The sequence below is a fragment of the Diabrotica undecimpunctata genome, chromosome 1 (assembly GCF_040954645.1).
Source record: "Diabrotica undecimpunctata isolate CICGRU chromosome 1, icDiaUnde3, whole genome shotgun sequence".
NCBI classification, from domain to species: Eukaryota; Metazoa; Arthropoda; class Insecta; order Coleoptera; family Chrysomelidae; genus Diabrotica; species Diabrotica undecimpunctata.
In genome coordinates, this window is record NC_092803.1 from 111,523,378 (window position 1) to 111,548,872 (window position 25,495).

The following is a 25,495-nucleotide window of genomic DNA, read 5'->3' on the forward strand; positions in this document are numbered from 1 at the left end:
GTTAAAAATGGTTTGTATTCTTAACCTTACTGACATACATTGTAAAAAACATCACGAAAAGAACGGAAATAAATTGCGCTTAATAAAGAGATTTGGGATACGCACACCTACACACAACGGTTTTTAAACAATAACAAAAACAAACAAGCGCAAAAAGCAGCAAATCCGGTCTTAAGATCTTAAATTAAGAATCAAATTGTCCAACAATTAATTAGTTTACAGAACTACTTAGATCGTCTTACAATAAAAAACAAATGATATTTGTAAGCAAACTAATCATACGGTTGTTTATATATTTAGGGCTCCAGCTAAAAAATGATTTATTATTTTATTATTATATTTTTCTTTTGTTTTTGATATTTAAATAATGTCTATGGCATGCCTTCTTTTCGCTGGTTGGGAGATCTTATATTATAATTATATTGAGGCGCATGTTATACCAATTGTTAAATAATTTGCGATAGTTAGGTACAAAAACAAGATTAATATGTTATGCTTTAACTTTGAAAGTGTTAACGCATTCACCCACGTTTGTTTTAAATCAGAGATACAGTTTTTGATCAAATATACAAAATAAAAAAATGGACCTGCAGTTACCTCCAAAAAAAAAAATTATACGCTTTTTTTTTTTAAAGTGCATTTTTTTGTTATGTACACTCAACCTACAGATCTATAAAAATAGACAAATTGCGCTGTCTTATTTTCTAATCACATAAAAAGTAAAAATATGACAAAATTAATTTAGGTTGTGTCGATGTCAAAAATACGTCAAAACCACTAAAAACCACGAGAAACATGGTTTTTTGGGGGGTTTAAAGGCGGTTCGCTTAACTTTTGATTGTCCTAAAGGCCTCATTTAATTTAGAAAAAAAAAACGAAAAATTGACCTTTTTGGTGGTAGGGATGGAGGAGGAGATGGCGGGTTAAAATTGCGCTGAGCTTTATTTTTTAATCACATAGAACTTAAAAAAATGAAAAAATTGAATTCTGGGGGTGAAGGCATTGTACCTATCTTAAAGGAGTACCCTTTATCTTCAAAGAAAAATTAGATGAAATATAAAAAATCATTAAGATCTACCGAATTAACGTCAATAATCTAAGGTAAGTACACCATACGATACTATATATATAAAATTAAGATCTTATCTTCTCTTAGTACCATGTCTCATTATCGTAAACGTTCAATAATCAGACGTGGGATTAGAAGAAGATAATAATATTATTCAGTGTTTGTCAGAATTGTTGACGAGGTTTCATACATACATTTAATTAATGGTTGAAAATCTCGCTTTGGTGAACTGGTTTAGCTGGGTATTTGAACAATGGAGACATAAAAGATTTAAAATTATAGTTTATTGAAGATGACAGTAGTAGAATAACGAACTGTAGGGAATAGTTTTATAAAAATGGTTTAAATACAAAAAAGGTATCTACTGTATTTATCAGGAATAAACCATAATTTTATAATAATAAATATAGCAGAAATTATAGCAAAAAAGTTATTGAACATGCCTTCAAGTCTAAAGCAGAATCAGGTTTATTTTCTAACAATAGCCTAACTGGCAAAAAGAAACCCAACAACATAAGTATAAACAATGTTTACATGTTACAACAGCGGAATATGCCGCTCAATAAGAAACACATAAAGAATACTGATGTAGACATATTTTTGGATATACTTTTATTATGTACGTACAGTGTACAATAAAATTCATGCATAACCTGTAATTCTGATGATTACACATGAAATTCTTCTAAGCACGGTTCAATACACAAGCCTGGTTCTTTTGAACAATATTTGCACATAAACATGGTTTCTTTCCATTTTTTCTGCCATAATCCATACTAACATCCCATGTCGTGACTATTGTTTGAATCCTTTTTGTCTGGAATTTTTCGGGGAAAATGTTTAACCTCAAACCGAAGGACATCTACTTCAACTACATGATCTATGTGCTTCTTTTTTCCTTCTGTAATCGGACCTGACCTTATTATACATCTTGTAACTTTTACTGTTGGGTCTACTCCAAAATATGATTTAGTCAGTTCTTCAAAGAATTAAGAAAAGTTTTCTTTCTCTCAAAATGCGTAGAACTATGGTAGGAGTTCCACATGGTAGTTAATGTCTAATAAGTCTTAACATTATTTTCTTAGAAGTATAGTATGATATCATCTGGTCGTTACGGTCTACACCAGATATATTATTATTATATTGAGAAATTTATTGAGGCATGTCTTTCTCTTGGCAGCAAAGAAAGTCTTCACAACGGTCTGGAGTGCGAAGGTGGGAGCCTCCTGGTTTTAGGACTTGTATAAAATCAAACCTCTAAATCGGAAGCTGGTTTTTCAGTATATGTATTGAGCGGAAGCCATGTAGACCAGAATGGTCAATACATAAAAGTACCCGGTGTGGTAGCAACCACCTAAACAGCGTGTACATAGCGGTGCAGAAAGCCAAGGGAATGACTACTACACAATTTTTCCCAGGATTAGCATTATGGCTGATTAACTAAATGATGGCCTCGGGTACTGCCGCCTCTTAAATAAGACAGGAGTGCGAAGACTCTTCCGCTTGGCCAAATTTGATATCGAAATAAGTTGTATATAGGCACATGAAATATGCGGAGTGTATATGAACCCGGAAAAACACATAATACAATAAATAAGATAAGAAGACTACATATGTCAATTCTGGGTATTAGTGAGATGAGGTAGCCCGGATCTGGACAATGCAATTTAGATAATTATGAAGTATATTGTTCAGAAGAAGACAGCAATTATCGTCGTAATGGTGTAGGATTCATAGTCTCAAGGGAGGTTAGCAAATGTGTAAGGGCTGTATGCCAGGTATCTGGACGATTTATAATAATTCAGTTAAACGTGAAACCCAGAAATATATATGTATTACTAGTTAATTGACCGACATTGACAGCGCAAGTGAACTTAAAAAAATTCTACGCAAATGTAAAAACTGTTACTGAACAACTCCAGACTAGAGATCTCACCATTCTGATAAGTGACCTTAATGCTAAGATAGGAAAAGGCAGACAAAATAACATTGTGACCACAGTCTGTTGTTCGCCGAATTAAAATTTAAACGGATAAAACAACAGCGATCTTCTAACAAACTGGATATGAATTTTATTAGAAACAACAGTTAGGTAATTGTAAACAATTTAGGGAACAATTTTGACAATAATGAAAAACAACAATCCATCAAGGGCCATTGGAACCAAATGACAAAAGAAACATATATAAGAACCAAAACGTCGAAATATATAAACGAATTAATAAGGAGGTAAGGTCTAAAATACGAGCTGCAAAAGTAACATACGTTAAAAAAATGTTTGAAACTTACAGGAAAAACATGATTTAAAATGTTTGAAAAATAACATGATGCATTTTATATTTATAAAAAAAAATAAGAGAAGAAACGGGCCCGTACAAAAAAAATACAAAAATAACATCATTGATAGAGACGGTAAAGTGATTATTACTTATTTGGATAAAATAGACAGATGGATAGAGTATATTGAGGTATTGTTTAATGATAAAAGGGCCGATCTTGAAATTAAAGAAGTAGAGACAAAACCTTACTTAACTAGAGACGAAATTGAACGAGTAATAAGATTAGCAAACCAGAAAAACGACTTTATTAAAATTTATGAAACTGGCTATATATCAACGGACTGGCTGTTGACAACTGTTGTGATGATAGTTAAAAAACAATTTGAAAAGATGAGATGAGATGAAAGTTTTAAATTCGAAACGAACTCGAATTTTGCACTCAAGGATGTATTTCAATGAAATCGGAGAACAGCTTAGTGATACAGCTTGGGTTCCGCAACATCCTTGGAACCAGAGAAGTACTATTTAGTATTCAGGTTCAGTGTATTCAGGTACAGTGATGTCGGCCATCCAGTTTCTTCTTCTTATTGTTTCGTCTTCTATCGAAGGTTGGCGATTACTTCTTTACGTGAAACGTGAAATATCTATTCAACACCGAGGTTAGTCAAATTTCTGATATTCCTTTGCCATGATTTTTTCTTTCTTCACAAGTCCTTTCTTCCCTCTACTCTTCTTGCTTGATAACGTGCAAAAGAGATTATTTATCGCTTCGAAATATGTTGCACAGATACGATGTTTTTCCTATTTTAATTGTGTTCATAAGCTTTTTACCATGTCTAACTGGTCTTAACACTTGTTCGTTTGAGACTTTGGCAGTCTAAGCAATCCAGTTTATATGTATTTTATTGAGTTTGAGAAGGCCTTACGTATCATTAAGCATAAACGTGTAAATATCAGGCTTTGTGCCAGGGATAATTTTGAAGAGCTTCAAATATGAAGAGGAGTAAGACATGGCTGTTTTTTATCCCTATTAATATTTAACATCTATTCGAAGTTCGTTTTCAATAAACTACTGGATAGTGTTCAATGTGGTATCAAAATTAATGGCATCAATATTAATAATTTGAGGTACGCGGGTAATACGGTATTAATTGCAAATAGTTACAAAGAACTTTAACATCTGATTAATAGAATTACCACAGCATGAGATAAATATGGACTGAAGCTAAACACCACAAAGGCAAAGGTGATGGTTGTTAGTAAATCTCCAATAAAATCAGAAGTGGTAACAGCTTATGGAGAACAACTAGAGAGAACCAACAGTATCACTTAGCTTGGAGTAAGACTTAGATTAGTTAGAAGTTATGTGTTCTCTATTCTTTTATATGGTGTCGATAGTTGAACTTTAACTGATGGACATTTCTCAAAAAACTAAAAGATTTTGAAATCTGGGTGTTTCGGAGAATCCTACGAATAGGTTAAAAAATTACGGAAGTGCTCAGAACAGTTAAAAATTGCATACTGGAATATTTTGTCTATGTTATGCGTCACCCAGAGAGATATAATATACTTCATTTAATAATACAAGACAAGATATACAGAAGAATAGGGGCACGTCGAAGAAGAATGTCATGGCTTAGAAACCTGAAGGAACGCTTTAACAGATCCTCTGCATCCCTTTTATAAGCTGCCATCAACAAAATTAGTATAGCCAATTTGATAGCCAACGCACGATAATCAAGCATGAAACAGGAAGAAAAAGAAGGTCAAAAATATTATTCTATGACTGTTTGCAGAAATTTGAATACTGGAACACGACTGATGCGTTTAAGGTTTTTTAATTATAATATAATATCATTTTTAAGCTCCTAATATCTAATGCGCTTTCAGAAAAAATAGTATGTATACCCCGTAGTAAAATTACGAATTTTCCAAACTTCGATGCTTATTGCTGAGACATTTTGCATCGTCTTTTGGGAATTTATTGCTACTACTAGATATATAATATACTATTCTTGCACTACAAATTTTCCCAAGAAACTAATATTACATATACTTCATATTTTTCAGAATGTCTCATAATATACTGCCATATAGCTTGATCATTTTTGTTGCTTTGCTATTCCTACTCAGTGATCCAACTTCCAACTTTATCTATCCATCTGATTTTTATTTTTTAATTGACGTCTATACATTGCGAAATGAATTAAAAGACCATTGCTTTCCATGCTTGCACAAACATGTTATCAGTCCAAAAATAAATGGATAATGTTCTAAATTATGGCATTTTACTGTTCTAACTCCCACCCAAATATTTAAGTCGTATTTACTGAGAAATTTTCATTTTTCCAAAAATTCTTTCTTTTTCTATTTTGATTTTAGCTTTAACAGCTGAATCATATTTTTCATTTATGTTACTATTTAGATATAATATATTCTTGAATTATATATTATCTTCAATTTTCTTCTGTGATGTCATAATGTCTGTCGCAAGCTTTTGAAAAAGTCAGAGCGAAGATTTCATCTCCGAATTTTCTAAAACTCTAATCATAAAATACATAAACAGGACTGTAGTTGTAGATAGATTTGGCATAAATCTATCTTGAAAGTCATTTAAGAAACCGCGATTAAAAATAAATATTCAAGATCTTTGAAAATAGAAAGAATACTGATTATAATTATCTAATACTTGCTTATTACATTTTTTAATTAGAGTGCTTTTAGAAAAATAAAATAAATAAAGGTGTTACAATAAATTACTAATGGACAGTATTTAATAAAAGTTAAATTTGCTTGTGAGTTTTGGAAGAGATATTATTGTTAAATCCAATCGACTATTTACATTTAAATAACTTTGAATAACATAATTTCTAGGGAGAGATTATAAGAACATTTTATTCCTTACTTAATAAGCATGTTAATATTCCAAATGTTTAAAACCATATCATCAGATGAAAAATAATTAGTTTTTCCATACCGTGATTATCGTCAAAAATATTAAAAAAAATTTTAGTGAATTAAAAGATGATTATAAAAATAGCTTACCCTTTTACATTGCTTAAATTAAAAATAAAACCAACAACAATAAACAAATTCGTCACACAAATACTTTGAAGGTTTGTAGTTTCACTAATGTCACTTAACAGCAAGAAAACAGAAACGGAAATTCGTGTCTCGTAAGAAAAGCGATTAAGATACGCACACTGGAGACAATGGTTTTAAACAACAATAACAAATAAGAGAGAGTACTATACTGAAAGTTTCTAGAAAAAGAATTATGTTGAGAGCTGGAGTCACACTCTGGTAAACACCTATGGTGTGTATCTTCAGCGGAAAAGGCTCAACATGGTGCAATTCTTGCCCCTCTAAGGCGGGAACGGATAACTGCACTGAGCGGAGAGAATATGTTTGCAATTTATTATTTAATATGGTTCTGAAACTAGTCTTTATAGCATTTTTATATTAACTACTATATTTTTGGGAATAAACCACAAGTATAATTAGTTGAAATTAAAGATATTTAAATTATATTCAAAGCATAGGATAAATATAAAAAGAAGAATATTGGATCAGACAAGAGAGAAAAAAAATTGATTGTTCTAATGTAAATACTACTTTAGAGCAGAACATATATTTAAGAAAAAAATTTTTATTCTTTATTGTTTATAAATAAGGAATTTTACAGAGATTTTATAGAGAGAGTATTAGAAGAAAATTATAAGTAAAATTTACTAGGATGGAAAATACATATAATATTACAATATTTAAAACCATAAGGTAGCAGGAAATTAGTCTTCTATGATCCCGATAGGTGACAATCTACTTCAGGGATGCGTCCTTGCCTACGCAAGCCTTGGTTTATCTTCTAATTCCATACAGAGGAAACCATTCTCCTACACTGACTCCATATCTAAACCTATCATTTTCCTCCCAGTATGGATCCTTAGTCCTTGGATGGATTTACCGATAATGATCCTAGATTGAATATGGAAATAATTTTGATCAACGAGCAAGAACAATGGTCCTTCAAAGAATAGGGGGTTGAGGCGCCGGGCCTGCTACCCTACACTTGGAAAAAATCATTATGCAAAAAACAATCCAACACAGCATCAGGAATTGGACGAAAACAAGGATAAGACTTAGGCGAAGAAAAAGGACTATGACAATAGGAACGTAAAATAATAATAATAATAATAGCGTTTATTGTCCAACAGAATCCATTTATAGGACAAAATACAATACTAAAGTTAAACGAAATATTAATAATTCATAGGTACTAACTAAATAACACATTTTTCGAGTATTTTACCTTAACATAAGGAAACTACTCAATCACCTAGGTAGATCTCAGCCTAGTAAGCTGCTTTAAACTGCAGTGAAATATATCCCAGTAAGCATTTAAGGTATTATAATAGTTGCACATGAGAAACAGAGGAGAATTTAACATAAGATTAGTTCTAGCTTGTGTATTTCTAAACGTAATCAAATTTCTCACTGGATAAGATGGAACGTTAAAATATACAAATCACGTCTTAATTAAAACAAAAAAAGGGCCAAGGAAAGGAAGTTATCGCTACCTGGACTAACTATTAGAGACAGAGTTATAAACGAAAAAATAAGAAGGACAGGAGTCACAGATTTCATGGAGCGTATAGCATGGCTGAAGTGGAATTGAGCGGGCCATGTGACCAGAATGAATAACGGGCGGTGGACCTAAAAAATTACAGTTTGGATACCACAAGCTGACAGAAGAAGCAGAGAGAAAACAAGTACACGATAGACAGATGACATCAAAATGATCGCAGGGAAATGGCTGCAAGAAGCTCAAGACCGACATAACTGGAAGATATTAGGAGAGGCCTATGTCTAACTTTGAACGCAGAAACCTCTGTGATGATAATGATACACACATATGAAGTGGAGCTTGCAAACATGAAAGAGCAGCAAAAGAAGTATCCATATTAATAACAAATAAATGGAGAAAACATACAAGATTACCAGCAAATAAACGAACGAATAATGGAAATTGAGATAAACATATTTGGACAATTAACAATAATTGTTTGAGTATATGCAATGAATGACAATGCGACCATAAGGGAAAAAGAAGATTTTTTCAACGAAATAAAAGATGTATTAGATATGACAAAAGGAAAATAAGATATTCTTCTAATTGGAGACTTTAATAGCCACATAGGAATGGAAGATTAGCATATATAGTGGGACGATTCAGAGAAGACGAAATTAGAAACGACAAAGGAAGTAGGCTAATTGAAATATGTGGAGAATACGAGTTGGCCATAAACAATACAAGATTTCAGCATAAGAACATACATATATACACATGGGAGGAGCCTGGTAGAAACCAAAGATCAATTATTATTAATTTAACAATAGTTAGAAAAACTAGCAGAACAATAATACAATAATACAGACAAGCAGAACATGCAACTAACCATCGATTAGTAGGTACTAGGGAAATTCATAAACACAAGAAGACGACAAAAAGACAATATCCAGAGAGATGAGAAGATGCAACAAATCGTAAATACGAATATAATATATTCATCATCAAGACATTTCTATCATCAAGGCAGATGATAGAAAACAAAGAAAAGAAAAATATTAAAACACATATGACCTCTATCGATTTGGAGAAAGCATATGATAGTGTGCCCAAAAAACAACTATTGGAAGTAATGAGAAAAATGCACGTTAGAGAGAGTGAGTGAATTTAACACAAAGACTATACAAAAAAAAAACAGAGGTGCAAATAAAGTTAGCCAATGAAATAACAAAAAAAATCACCGCAAAAAAATGTCTCAAACAGGGATGATGACCTACAATTTTTAATATATATATATATATATATATATATATATATATATATATATATATATTAATATGGATAGAAAGAAGGCTTTAAAAAGATGGTATAGAAAATATGGAACAATGGGCATACCAGTAAAAGAGAATTTATTACATTCACTAGTTTTCGCAGATGACCAAGTTATTTTTACATAAGACAGGGAGGTTATGAAATATATGATAAGAAAATTAAAGGAAGAATATGAGCTATGAGGACTCAAGATAAATATGTGCAAGACCGAATACTAAGAAGAGACTATTAAGACTTTTAAGTATTGAGGGACAATGATAAGCTGAGATGGCACTTGTATGAAAGATATAGAAATGAAAATAGCACGGGAAAAACAATCCACGAAAGCACTCCATGAAGTGATATGGAACAACACTCTAATCAATAAAAAAGAATCTTTCAGGGCATAGTAATGAATATTATTCTATATGGAGCGGAAGTATGGCCAATGGCAACATCAATACGAAATAAAATAAAAACATTTAAACTGGACTTTATAAGAAGATGTCGACAAATCACCAGAACGAATAGAATAAGAACAGAGGAAAAAATTTGGAACAGAATGTTCAATTACAAAAAAGTTGGCAAACAGAACCCTGCAGTGATACAGGAATGTACAAAGAATGCCAGAGCACAAGTGGCTGAAAAGAATATTGCACTGGGACTCGCCGCGCCGGGAAGAAGATGGAGAGGAAAACCAGCTACAAGATGGAAAACATACATAGGAAATGCTATGATAGATAGAGACCTCAGATAATGGAAAAAAGCCAAAGAAGAAGAAGAATATTTAAAACCACCATATTGGGATCTACATTCTCTAAAAACAATCATAACTATAAATAGAAACAAACAAAATATTGCAGCTATAAAATATATTGTGATTGTGCAGGCGAAACTTTATTTAGGTCAAGTTAAGATCATTAAATAGCAGAATTAGTAAGCATCAATATTATGTGGACGAGCTGATAAATCGCAGATACGTAAATAGATTCAGGATAATGGATATATTATAATCCAATGGAAACATTCATTTGTAATTCTAAAGGGAACATGGCAAAAAAAACAAAGTAGCCGCTCTTATTTTACCAAACGAAATAACTTGCGTAGCAAATTTCTCAGTAGAATATAATAGGATTTGGTTACCTATCTTAAAATAAGCAGTTATAAAAAAAAGCGGAACAGTAGGCGGTACTGTAGACTAGCGCGGAGCTCCATACTAGGATTTCAGTATTTTTAAAATTTAAATAATACATTTAAAATTAAATAAAGTAGTAATGCCACTTGTTAACGTATTAACAAAGCATACGTTGTTTACTTATGACAAACCTGTCAAATGCAGACCAAATATTAATAATAAAATATAAATAAATATCATTTGATAGTAAATTTAATTATTATATAAACTAAATAATAATATTTTAAAATAATAATTGTATTTATATGAAATTATTTTAAAACGGGAATTATTATAAAAATTTAAACAAATGATTCAATTTTGTTATTAATCGGATGACATATTATATGAGTTTTATTAAATTTTGACAATCGGTAAAAATCGAATCTTTTAGTGACAGATATTCTTTTAATTTTTTTCTTTTCATTTATTGTCTATATTTTGTTAGTTATTGTTCGTGCAGTTTATAATGTAAACCTGTTTAGAATAAATATATGATAACTAGAAACGAATTGATTGGGAGTAGTGAATCGATGTGAGGAGCCGCTATTCTAAGACACACCCCGTGACGACGCCATCTTGTGGCGCTAGTTTCATAACGTTCTCCTCAGCATTTTACTGTAGAAAAAAAAAGTAATACAATGCCAGTATAGAAGGTTCGCTTTAAAAATACCCATATTATTAAGTTAATGACATATCGGTGATACATCATTTATAGTTTAAAATAATTTATTCATAAAATTTTTAAATTAGTTTAATTTATATTTTGACAACAATTTCCGACAAATATATTAGGTATAATTATTTGATGGTACTTGTTTAATATTTTTTGCTTAAAACAAAATAATCATCATAATCATCAACCTGTATGCGTCCACTGCTGGACATAGGTCTCCCTCAGCTCTTTTCATCTGTCTCTCTCTTGTGCCGCTTGCATCCAGTTATTGCTAACACGCGACAGGTCGTCAGTCCATCTAGTTGGTGGACGTCCACTGCTCCGTAGTGCTTCTTGTCTTGGTCTCCACTCGACAGTACGTTTTGTCCATCGGTTGTCTGATAGTCTGACGACGTGTCCTACCTAATGCCATTTCAGCGACGCGATTTTTTTAATGCCGTCTGTTATTTTTATTCTACGACGTATTTCTTCACGCGAATCTTATTAACTACCTTCTTTGTGAGTGTTAATGTTTCCGCTCCATAAGTGAGTAGAGGCAAAACACATGGGCCTAAGATTTTTCTTTTAAGTCATAATAGATCCGATTTAAATACATAGTTTAATTTACCGAACGCTGTTCAGGCTAATCCAATGCTACGTAGGAGTTCACATGCCTGGTTATCTCTACCCAACCGAATTTTCCAAGTACTTAAACGATGTAGTCTGCACAATATCCCTTTTATCAACAGCAATAGTTCGATTTAGCATCAGGTTAGTCATTATTTGAGTCTTGTTACAGAATTTATTTCGATCCATTATAGCGATGGTCTATTGGGCATTCTGTCAATGCTTTTAACATTTTCTGATGGGTTATGGTATCGAATGCTTTCTCGTAGTCCACAAATATCAGTGCCAATGGTTTGTTGTATTCTGCAGACTTCTCTATCAGATTCTTTATCAGTAGTAAGTGGCCATTGTTCTCTAGGCTGATAGAAGTCTAACTTAGCGTCTAGTCTTTTTTTGATAACTTTTGTGAAAATTTATATATGTGTGAAAGCAAACTGATAGGACGGTAGTTTTTTAGATATGTTATGTCTCCTTGCTTGTGTAATAAAAAAATGACTGCATTGTTCCATTGAGAAAGAAATTTTCTTAATGGATCTTTCATTTGGTTGATGTATTCGGTGAAAAGCTTTACCAAAGTCTGGATAATTTTATTTCCACCTAGTTTAATCGCTTCGATAACTACTCTATCATCGCCTTGGGACTTGTTATTTTTCATTTTTAAAAGTGCCTTTTTGATTTCGTATGGAGTAATTTCTGGCATTAATTCTGATCCCTTGTTTACGATTTTGGGCAGGTACTGATCTTGTATTTCTTCGGTATAACAAAATAATAAAAAATTCTCAATTTGGATCTTCTTCTTCTTGCAGTGCTTATGCCTTCCGGATATTGATGATCATGGAAATTTTGACTTTGTCTGTAGCTGCTCCAAACAAGCCCTCGCTCGACATATTAAACCAAGTTCTTAGATTATGGAGCCAGGAATTGCTTGTCTTCCCAGGTCTCTCTTACCAAACACTTCTCCTTTAATAACCAATTGAAGTAAACCATACTAATTATTATTAGTTTATTATATTATAACCAATAGTTATCGTGATAAACACTTCAGTTCTTTATCTATTATAACGAGAACTTCATCACTCGTCACTCGATCAAGCCTTAAGATCCGCAGTATTCGTCCAAGTACCACCTCTTGAAAGACTCCAGTATCTTCATAGATGTCTCCAACAGGGTCCAAGCTTCCACTTCGCAAAACTAAACGAATTATATAGCAGTTAAGTAGCCCAAATTTTGTTGTTAGACATAGATTCGACTTTTAAAATCCAACTTATTTTAAATGCTGACTTACCCTTTGCTATGCGTTGTTTTACCTTTACTTTACATTACCAAATGGTCCCATCGGCTATTTAAATTGGTATCCAGATATTTATGGCTCTCGATTTTTTCAATTTTTTATTTGTTTATAAATAACTGAGTAATTAATATTTGGGTTTTACTAATTATGCAGACCCTATAGTTGGTTAACAATTGTTATACGAGAGATTATTATTTGAAGTCCCTCTATACTGTTCGCATGTGTCGTCCGCACATCTAATGTTGTTAAGTCTTTCTTCATGCACTAGAATACTATCGTCCACGTGTTCTACGGTATTTTTGAAAATTTGTTCTGATTATATATTAAAAAGAAGAGGGGATCATATACATCCTTGTAGTACTCCGCTTTGAATTGATACAGGATTTGTTAACTTGCCCTCTATTGTAATGCTCGCTGTTTGATTATAGTATTATTTTTAATAAATCTAAGATCTTTATTATCTATACCAACTTGTATTAGTAGTGTATGTATATACTTGTAGACGATTATCATAATCGACATTAGTTTATTATGTTTTGTTCTATCGAAAGTCTTGGTAGTCTACAAAATATGTGTTCACATCACATTTAACTACTCAAGGCATTGTGAAACCCAAATTGTGCGTATGATGCATGGTTTCATTACACTTCTTAAAAATCCTACCAAATTACGTTGAGAATAATCTTTAGCATGTGGCTCAGAAGACTTATAATTCTATAGTTGTCATATTTCTTTGGGTTGGATATTTTTGGTAACGTTATGAATGTTAATTTAACCCAGATTTGAGGAATTATACCTCTATTATAGATATCGTTAAATAAGTGTATCATTGGAGTCCTAGCGTTCGTCATTAAAGATTTTTCGATGTATTTTCCCGAGGTGTCCATTTTCTTTTCTATAGTTATTATTGTCTTCTCTTGATTATCTGTTAAATATCCAACTTCCCTAGACCTGTTCAAACCTGCTGCCGCTTTAACTTTTTTATGGAGATTAAATGTGTCATGTTTTTCCTATAATTGATCTATTTCTTTATAGTTTTCTATTAGCCATTTTTCTTTAGGTCTTTGATGGCTTTCTTTATTTGTTTGTCGAGTGTGTTGTAACTTTTAGAATCTTTAGTATTGCTTTTCTTTTCCATCATAACTATTATTTCGTCTGTCACCCATACTTTCTTCTTTGTTTTTATTGGTTGTAGATTTTCTTGAATATAGTCGCATTTACTTTATGCAGTACTGCTAGTTTTTTCTCCATGGTTCCCGCTTTCTCGTGCCCCCTTAGAGTATCTCGTATACGTTTTTGGATTTTTTAGATTTTCGTTCTTTAAAAGGCCTATGTCGTATTTCTTAATATTCCTTTTTAGAATTTGTTTTAGTTTAAGTCATATTCTACCGAGTGGGTAGTGATCGTATTTCTTAATATTCTTTTATAGAATTTGTTTTAGTTTAAGTCATATTCTACCGAGTGGGTAGTGATCATCTGACTTAATATCAGCTTCTGCATATGTTTTCACAGACACAGGCATTATGGAGGAATAAACATATAGGATGGAAACTAACACAAGAATTTACAAAACGACTATAAGACCAATAATTGCATACACTGCTGAAACCAGGTCTGATACATCCCAAACAAAAAGAATGCCAGAGACAACAGAAATGCAAATAATAAGAAATATCACAGGAAACATACTAAGAGATCGAAAAAAATGTGACGAAATCAGAACGGTATGCAAGGTGGAAAAAATACGCGACTGGATACTGAATAGGAAGATAGAATGGAACAGTCATACAAGCACAATGATAGACGATAGGGTAGTCAAGATAGCAAGACACAAATCGCCGTCGAGTAGAAGAAGTGTGGACCGACTATGAAAAACATATAGTGAGAATATAACATGGAGGCAGAATCCAAGGAAACAGAAACAGGCAGAACTCTCTAATAAGAGCCTAGCATGATTTTTTTTTAATGAAGAGATGGTAAATGTTGTAAACTGTAAAATGTAAACGACCATCCGCACGCATTCCCTACAAAGATAAAATTTGAAGCTCACCCCCAGTTCAGATTTCGCAAGCAGTTGGCCCTATCTTGGCCCAGTTGCAGCACATGCATAGACCACCCTATCTCTCTTATCTTTGTTGTATTTCTCTCTATTCTGTTCTTCTTTCTGAATATTTGCTTTAACATTTCCTTGTATTCTGTGTTTAAATATGAAGAAGAAATAGCCACTATTAATAAAGTATTAATATGTGCAGATTGAGGATATCCACTAAGTGCAATAGATTTGATAATGTCCGTCAAAAGTTTTTTGGACAAAAGTAGTAGAAGTGTATCTAGATTTAGAAATAATATCCCTGGAATCGACTGGGTAAACAGCTTGTTAAAGAGATATCGAGGGTATTGCTGGTGAAAGATTAGCAACTTATATTAAAAAACTTGAGCAGAAGTATCTCTGGACCTGATTAAAAAATACTTTAACAATTTAGAACAAACGATTGAAAACGTTCGCGTTGAAAATATTTGTAATTATGACGAGTCTAACGTCTCAGATGACCAGGGAAAAATTGTGCAACTACCGAAAAGAAATAAAATGCCTTACCAAACAAACAAGGATAGCTTTTATTATATCTAATCCGCTACTATGTAACCGTAATTTTTAATTCAATCTCCGCTACAGGATGGTAAAATGCTATGTATGGTCCATATTGTTATACGGTATGGAGATATGGACGTTACAATTACCCTCCATTAACAAGTTGGAGATCTTCGAAATGTAGACCTTACGAAGAATGTTCCGCATACCATACACAGAAGGTGAGAAATGAGGAAGTCTTAAGAAGAGCAAATACTGACAGAGAGTTACTTAACTTGATCAAGATACGAAAAATTGGAAATCTGGGACATATCCCGAGAGGAAAGAAATACGCAAACACTCAACTAATTATCCAATCAAAGATTGAAAACAAGAGAGGAGTAGGTCGCAAACAAATGTCGTGCCTACGTAATCTAAAGAACTGGACAGTATTATAATTATTATTGTCTTTATCTTTTTGGGGAAGGTATAATTCTTAAATATTCTCCCAATATGGATGTCCAATTTTTATTTTCTTTCCGATTACCTATCTCAAATAAAAAATCTAATTATCTTCTTGGTTTAGTTTCTGGCATTTTGATAATTTACGCAATGCAATTCTTCACGATTTTACAATTATTAATCTTAAAACATTCAAAATGTGTTCCGACGTATAAAAAAAATCACGTAGGCAAAATATATAAGATTATTTTTATTGCTAAGTGCAATATCACCGATGTACAAACTCTTGTAAAACAATGAGCCTACGGTATAATGAATCTGGGTGAATGAGTAGATTGGTATTTTGCAAGCTTATGTAATGGCCGATTTTACAAAAGGTTTTTGGAATTTGATTGCCAAGATACATTCATTGTTCACTTCTTTTTAGATTCCGCTTTAACACTCAAAAATTCCTCCTTCTTGCAAAATACTGGGCCAATTGAAAAAAGAAAACAATTACTATCCGATTCAAATGAATTATTGTCTGCGCTGAATGTTTACTTGTTCGTGTACTGAAAAAGGGAAATAGCAATTAAATGAGTAGAAAAAACGGTTGTGAAATGAACACCGAAAAAGCCTTTGGTATAGGTTGCTAATATTAAATCAAAAATAATAAAATTATGATTTATGAGTTATTCAGATTCATTTCGGATAAACTAAATATCATAAATCAACCAAAGTTTACCTAAACCTTATTTGGTGTTAGAAAGGTGTTACACCTATTTTGGAGTTATTCTCGCGTAAGGATCTTTGCAATTACTGGATAAAGGGGAAGTCCATTGGAGCACCATTTATTTGTCTTTATAATTGATTTTGAAAGCTGAAATAAGTATAAATAAATAAAAAAATTTGAAATAAGATAATAAATAAAAAAATTCTTTTCATTTTATCTAACTTCTTAAACCGTCACACATTCTAGTTAGTTTCGACATCGTTTCACTCTTTACAAACATTCTTATAGACGAAACCCTAAACATTATGTAAACAAATATTACGATTTAAGCCAACTTGCTTTAATAAAATGTTAATATTAAGAAAGATACAGGGTGTTAAAATTGAAATTTAAAATTTTATTTTTATCTATAAGTTTCATGTTTTTGGACATTTATGTATAAAAATTTATAACTGCGGGATGTTATATACGGCATAAATTTGCGCTTAACTTTTTTGATCTTCAAGTTAGAGCTATTTGTGTTAAAAAATGATAAGGATACATTATTTCAATAAAAGAAAAGATATACGTGATAATAACTATAAAACTAAACAGTTTTCGAGATAATCGTATTTTACAAATCAGTTGCATAACTCTGATTTAACGCAATTACTCCAGGCAACGAAGGAAAAGTAGACAAAAACATCAATACTTCTGAATTTTAATATAAAATACTTTTAACTAAAGTTAATAGTTTCCGAAATATTAAAGAAAAAATAGTATACGCTAATATGTTTTTACATACATCAGTAGGATATCTAATTAATAAGGTGTTATAGGATTTGACATCAAACATTTTACGTTTTATATTAAATATATATAATGGTTTAAAATGTTCTCCTACGTCTTCCGATACCCAGTTGCCACTCCTCTCGATTCATCCATAAGTCTTTTTCTATGGCTCTGTCTTTCATTTCTCTACTGATGCCTTCTCTCCAACTAAGGCGGCGTCTTCCTCTTTTCTTTTTCTACCGTGAGGGGTCCACTTTAAGACTTGTTTTGGGAGACGTTCTTCAGACATTATCTGTACATGACCGTACCATCTGAGTTGTTGGGTATCAATACCGTCTACTATTGTATATTTTACTTCAATAATTTCTCTTATTCTGTTGTTCGTTACTCTTTCTGATCTAGATTTTCCAGCTGAACGTCTCCACAAATCCATTTCCGTACCCTCAAGTTTTCTCTTGTATCTTTCCTTTATTTGGCATACTTCACTACTGTTGGTAATTATACTTTTAATGATTGTGTTATATATCTTGTGCTTGTTATTATTAGAGATTGATTAATCCCAAAGGATACTGTTGAGAAGGGAAATTACTTTTCTTGCTTGGTTGTTTTTCTCCTCAATTGTGTCGTCTACGTTGCCTTTTTTTGTGATGATCATACCTAAATATTTATATGTGTTGCAATATTTGATAACTTCTTCATCTTCCAATATATACACATATACTCGGTTTTTTTTATATTGATTTCAAGTCCCCATTTTTTATACTCCTCGATTCATTTTCGAGTCATAAACTCAATATCTTCATAATCTTGTGCTATCACTAGGTGATTATCTGCAAATAACAAAGTGTATATGCTATTGTTGTTAATCAGCATTTCCATATTTCTACATTTGCGCTTCCACAGTTTTTAGAGCTTGTTCTAGATAAATTTTAAATAATGTTGGAGAGAGAAAACAGCCCTGCTTAAGGCCTTTATTCATTTGGAATCCACTTGATAGATTGTTTCCAACCTTTACCTTTGAGTTAGCATTAGCGTACAGTTCCTTCGTCGCATTTATTAAATTCATGCTTATGTTGGTTTTCTCTAACGCTTTCCATAATTTATAATGTGGTACGCTATCACAAGCCTTTCGTAGGTCTACATACAATAAATCGCTCCTTAAATACAAAAGCACCACAAGTCAAAATAAGCAAATTGTACAGGAGAGGCATTTACAAAAATAATTTGGATTACTTTATGATTTTTGTATAAACTATGTGTATTAGGTAGATTTTTTTTGGTATCAAAAGATGCGTAATTAAATAGCCTATATCAATGAAGCAATCTTAACCATAGCTCGAATGGACTGTCGAAAAAATGCAAATAAGTTAGTTTTGTATATAGACTTTGTCGTCGAGAACATTAAAATTTTAAAAATTAAACCACCATAATTAGGAAAATTTGAGTTTTATTTTCGGTTGTCAACCTTACAAAATGTCAATTTATTAAAAAAAAGGCACATACTAACTTACTACATACTAAACTTGCTAAGGGAAAACAAAAAATTGTTAATTTTATCATGAGATCATCAATTAAGTCTTTAATATTACCTATAGTAGTAGATAAGAGGAATAAATTTACGTTAAAAACAAAACTTAACCTTTTAAGCAAAAACCTTTAAGAGAAACAGAGGTAACTGTATCTTAAAATAGTATTATTAGCAGTTATAGTCTTATAAAATAAGGCACTAAGGAGAAAGACACCTTCAAAATAATCATTTCCATGATCTACACTAATCACAACCGTATGAAGCACATAAACGTGGTTCTTACAAAAATATTTTTATAAAACGTTTTCTTAAAACTACATTGAGCGTAATGCTCGTAAAGGATAAAAAAAACTTAACGAAAACATTAAAAATCAGTTAACAACAGTAACTTGTGCACTAATTTAGAGATTATCATAAAAAGATTCATAAAATCTTGGCACTACGTTTTTTTGGATTAGCTTTAGAATGCCTTGCTTCTTTGCTTCAGGAACTGTAAGCTTTTCAGTGTAAAGTTGGTTTAGAGTAAAATTATTATCAGGCACTGCCGTTGACTTCGTGCGGCGTGTTCTCAACGTAGATATCGACCTGAACTCTTCCTCTTCGTAGGAACTTCTAAGGAAAGATATGCCATTGCTTACTTTATCCGCCTTCAGAATCTTTATATCGGTCCATTTGAATTTATTGCCATCATCATCTATATTGTAGTTTCCTGTACACAGAGGTTTGAGGTCAAAAAAATTCTCATGTGTCAGTTCTTCAACAGTATAAGGCTTTCCAGTTTTCTTTGCTGTTTTAATCAGAGTGATATACTGGTCTGGAACGTAAATTGGAGATGATTTCAATGTTCTCGTAATGTTACATTGGATGACAGAATGAACAGAGTCTCCTTCGTTTTGGGTGTGCCCTTTTATTAGGAACTTATGAGTAATACTCTTGATGTTTGGCAATTCTTGAGTTGCGTATTGGTACATTGCCAGCATGAATTTGTTCTTTTGTTGGCCACAGCAATTATCGCTATAGAAAGTGACATCACAAGGTTCCGTGACATTGTCATTCAATTTTCTAAGATACATTAGAACACGGGAGCCAATTTCATTAATACCTCGGGCTCCTTCTCCCTCGTGCCATACAAAACAACAAGTTGTGTCCTTTGTACCGAGCTCGGTTACTGTGAAATTAAGTAGATTTAATTTAGACATATAATAGAAGCTCGACACATCACCCCGTGGACAAGGCATCACCGCTTGGAGGTCGTACATAGCCACTACGAAGGTATTACTCACAAGCTCTTTATCTCTATCTTTTTCAGCTCTAGCGAGAGTCTTTTGCTTCAGGTGCTCGTCGTAAGTTTCTTGTATTAACGATTTATCTTCAGCGTTTTGGTAAGCCATGCAATCTTCGCATTGATCCTTCTTGGGCTGCCAGAAAGATAAGTTAAAATCATGTATAAATATGTTGTAGTATACTTGATATGAAACGTGTGGTCTACCTTCAGATTCACATTTGTCTACGTAATGTCGATGTAGTGCCGCGACTGTTAACCCGCCCTCAATATACTCCCGAGCCGATCGCGACCTACAGTAATGACTTTCTATGCGGGGTATTGAATTGATGTGTGCTTTGACACCATCGGTCAGCTCTGAGTCTAGTGTCTTATGGTTGTTATGTTTTCCCCTGTTATCTTTAAGGTGCACACCAGTTTCGGACTGTCTTTTGACAACGTTTCTAATCATCTGAGATTGCAAGGGTATTCATGAAGAATACTTTACATACCCGAGTTTTTTTATTATTCCGAGTCAGATAAAATGAGTGATTGTAATTTTTGCGACTGCTACCTTCACGAACGTATCTATATTTTGGTTCTACCTTGGTCATGTGATCGTGAATAAACTGTCGTTGGATTTCCAGATCACCGCACTCCCAGAACCTTTCAAAGATGTGTTTTCTTTCTTCAAACGTAAACTCTGTAGAACATTTTAATTTACATTTATCGAAACATACAGGACCCATTTTTTTGGCATCATAAACTTTCTTAGACTTGGACATAGAAGTATAGGACATACCTTTGTTTTTCAATAGCTTGCTCTGGTTTCGTTTCCATAAAAGCGGTTCTGCTTTTCTTTTACGACACCTACTGAGCGATTCATCATCAACACTAGGAGTCTGCTCACCGATGCTAGATGGGTGCTCGTCAACGCTAGGTGGCTGATCGTCAACTCCGGGTGATGGTGAATTAATATTAAATAACTTCTGGTTATCCACGGCTGATTGCGGAAAGTCTTGAATGCTACGTAACTGTGGTTGTTGTTCTTCATCGGAATCTGACTGGGCTTTGCGGTTTTCAGAAAATGGATCTTCATACGTAAGATCTTTGACACTATCATCGGATGAGAAATCTTTTAGGTTATTTGTAGAACTGGAGCTACTTGAAGAACTAGAACTGGAACTACTCGAAGAGCTAGAAGATTCACCAGAGGAAGAATCACTGTCTGAGTCTGTTTCTTTAATGACTAAAGATGGTTTATTGAATATTCTGTGATTTGGAGGCGTTGCTTGAATATCTTCGTTATTTTCAACGGAGTTCAGAATATCTAAAGATAACTGACTGTCCGGTAGAGAGCTAATGCCATTAGCATCATATTCATAATAAATAATATTGTCAGTCTGAATGTCAATTGAATCCAGTTCACTAGGTCGTATTGTTGAAGAAGATTGCTGTTCATCTCGAGGGTCATTTATTGGTGGTATCATGTCCAAAATACGTTGCGCTCTTCTTGCCATTCTAAAAATAAAAATTAATTATAAGTACCTACCTGTATCAAACAATTTACTTTCTCGTAAATAGGCGTTATAATGTATCTATATGGGTAAGTAAAATTTAATTGGTTTTAAGATTTCTAAATTATTTTGTTTAACCCATAAGATTACTCCAAAAACTACAAAAACTTTCCGATAAAACAACAGTAAAACTAAAAATTGCTTTTTAATATATAAAATAAAATCTATTTAGAGATCACTTTCAAATACAAAGATACCATATTTCGAAATATGTAACTTTAGAATAAAGAAATAAGAAAATAATTCTAATTATTTTTTGCAAAACTAACATAATTCAAAATATGGTAGTATTGCATACAAAAATAAGAGAGAATATCAAATTTATAAACGAAAAACTAACCTATTTTAAAATATTGTACTATTGCACATAAAAATGATAAGATACTTACGTGTATGTGATCTGCAATACGAATGTATTTTTGAATGTGGCACTTTTGAATATATAATTTCACCTGTCTTTTAGCAGTTTTTTGGAATGTGTTAGTTTTTCATAAAAAATGCGTGCACTCGCGTGGATGTGGTAGTTTTTCACGGAACTCAGTTACAGAAACGGTACAAAACAAAACTAACGTATGTGGGTTTACGGGTGCTTTTGATCATAAAACGACGGCTGGTTGAGCGAAATATTAAAGTTTCATCGGTTAAGATGCATTTTATGGAAAAAAATCAGTTTTGATATTTTTTGGAATGTGTGACTTTTGTATTTAAGGAGCGAAATGTACTTCTTAATTAACGGCTATTTTTTTTTTTAATAATCTGTGTAATGCAAAACAAATGGTCAACAGTAGAACTACCTGCCCTAAATCCTGCCTGTTCCTCAGCCTCTAAGGCTTTATATTCGCTTTCTATTCTGTATTTAATTACTTTTGCATATATTCTACTGATCGAGTTTGTCACGACAATGCCTCTGTAATTGGCACATTTATCCCTTCTGCCTTTTTTGTGTATAGTGTATATGAATGATGTTTTCCACTCCTCTGGGGTTGTCATTCCATTAATGCAATTTTGGAACAGTTTGGCTAAACTTGTGGTCTCTCTTCCCTTAGGAGTTTCTCAAAATATTGGTCCCAGTCATCCATTGCTATTGTTGATACTATGTATCTCTTCTTATTATGTCGTAAAGATTTTAAGACTCTCCAACTTTCTCTGCTTCTTCGTCCTCCTAGATGTGAATTTATCATGTTACACTTTTGTTACATTTTTCTTCCGACATATCATTTTTCGTACTTTAGCTTGAGACTCCTTGTAGATTATTTTATCCGTTATATTCTTTGTATTTAAGAATTTTTTATATTGGTCTTTTTTCTTCTTTATTTCTTGTTCTATTTCTTTGTCAAACCAATATGAAAGTTTTCTTTGATTCTACATTTGGTATCCAATGGCTTCTGTTGTTACCTCCTGGAGACATCTTTTTATGCGAATGGAATGTTCTCCATTATTATTAAATTGTTTATTTTCCAACTTTTGATTTAATCTATTTCTGTGTAATTCTCTCACGCTTTCTTGTTCGAAGCTGATTAGGTTATACCTCTTCTGTATTTCTTTCTCCCTTTCATTTCTTTCTTTTTCTTCTTTAGGTTTATTTACTTTAAATGTGATCTTAGCTTTCATTAGTGATGGTCGTTTCCACAGGTAGCTTCTCTCAATACTCTTATATCTTGTACAATCATATTTGTCTTTTGTCGTATGATTTTGTAGTCCATGATTAATTTTAACTCTGTGTTGAAAAAATCCATTTGCAATTTTTATTTCATTTTGTTCGCATACTGATATTAGTCTGGTACCATTATCATTTACGTGGTCCTCTACGAATTGACCTTTAATTGCGTTATGGGGTTTTTTTCTAGTTCTGCTGTTTAACTCTCCCAAGATGATAATTTCTCGAGATGTGCCGACTTTTGCAACCTCTAAATTCAATTTCTCAAAAAAATCGTTTTTAATGTTTACTGGTGCGTCATCATTTACTGCATATACACCCAAGATTGTGCATTTGTGTCCTCTAATCGTAAGGTTCATTTTTATCGTTCTCTCGTTTATAGCCTCCCAAGTAGTTATGTATTTCCTTAGCTTCTTACGTATTAATATGGCAACACCTTGTTAAGCTCTTTTCTCCTTTGGTACCCCGCTGTAGAAGTGATCATATTCTTTGATGTTTTCTGATCCTTGGCTCTTTCGTTTTATTTTGGTGATTACTGTGATGTCCAATTTCAGCTTACTCATTTCATATATTATTTCATTTATTTTAGGTCTAAAACTTTGTACGTTCCAAGTTCCGAAATTCATACTCCTTTTTCGTAGCGTACGTCGTTGTTTGTTGATCGATTCATTCCGAGGCGTTTTACTGGGTTTTATAACATTTTATTTTTGAAGTTATACTTCTATACGCGCGCTCCATGTTGGAAATTTGTATGGGAGTGAATCCGTGAAATCATTACATATGTAAGATAATGAGTAAGAGAGAGACAGAAGATATATTTTCTCTCTCTTCCTCTCTTGAATATAAAAATGTTCCTTTTGTATATATAATTTAATATTATATATATTATATAAGGATATATATATACATATAATATTATACATATAATAAAATATTTATTAATATTATTATTTATGTGATAAGTTTTGTATTATTTATTAAATGTTCATAATTATATTATTCTTTTGTATTTCAAAATAATAATCTCAATAAATCACTGTATGATCCAGAACTGTAACATATGTAACATATGTAATAATTGGGAAAATAATCGACTTGTACAGTGTTAATTAAGATTTTCTTTTTAGCAGCTTCAATCTTAATAATGTTGAAAGGGAGTATAATGCTCTATTTCCCGCAGCTATCCTTGCTGAGACCCATTTTTCTATGTAGTTGTCCGCTGTAATTATCGCCCCCAGGTATTTAAACTCCTTTACTACTTCGAAGTTGTGATCAATAATACTGATGTTCTGCCTAACTCTTGGTCTTGGATTTTTGGTTACTAGCATGTATTTCGTCTTTTCTTCATTTATTCGGAGACCCAGACTACTTGTTTCCTCGAGCTGTGAAAACACCTCTCTCACGTCTCTTGTAGAATGCGTACCTGCATCTATATCATCAGCAAAGGCCAGCAACAGTTTTGATCCTTGATCAGCAAATCCTCCTGTCAGCTCAGACGATATTTTACTTATTGCATATTCTAAAGCAAAATTGAACAGCAACGGTGACAAGGGGTCACCCTGCCCAAGTCTTGAATTTATACCAAATGGCATCGATGTACTGCTTCCTATATTTACTTGCGCATATGAGTCTATCACACACATTTGCATTAATTGAACTAATTTTCTTGGGATTCCCATTTCTAACATTGCTATCCACAATTTATTCTTTTTTATGGAATCATATGCTTGCTGAAAATCTATAAAAATTTGGTTCACATCGCGGTTGAATTCCCAGTTTATCTCTAATATTTGTCGGATGGTAAATATCTGATCTACAGTTGACCTTCCAGCACGAAAGCCGCATTGGTAGTCGCCTAGAATATCTTCCGAATATGCTTGCTGAGACCCATTTTTCTATGTAGTTGTCCGCTGTAATTATCGCCCCCAGGTATTTAAACTCCTTTACTACTTCGAAGTTGTGATCAATAATACTGATGTTCTGCC

General features: G+C 32.6%; 2 protein-coding genes across 3 annotated transcripts in view; one reads left to right on the forward strand and one right to left on the reverse strand.

Moving 5' to 3' along the window:
* The window catches only part of LOC140452464 (uncharacterized), a 146,511-nt gene that overhangs the window by 66,264 nt on the left and 54,752 nt on the right, over positions 1-25,495 (reverse strand). The window contains exon 1 of one of the 2 annotated variants that reach the window (XM_072546743.1): positions 6,394-6,582. The exons of the other annotated variant lie outside the window; for it this stretch is intronic. The gene's annotated coding sequence lies outside the window, so the exon portion shown is untranslated. Of the gene's footprint in view, positions 1-6,393; positions 6,583-25,495 lie in introns of those variants that run through there. 2 annotated transcript variants of the gene reach the window in all.
* The window catches only part of Prdm13 (PR/SET domain 13), a 90,639-nt gene continuing 65,900 nt past the window's right edge, over positions 757-25,495 (forward strand). The window contains exon 1 of the mRNA XM_072546772.1: positions 757-1,101. The gene's annotated coding sequence lies outside the window, so the exon portion shown is untranslated. The remainder of the gene's footprint in view (positions 1,102-25,495) is intronic.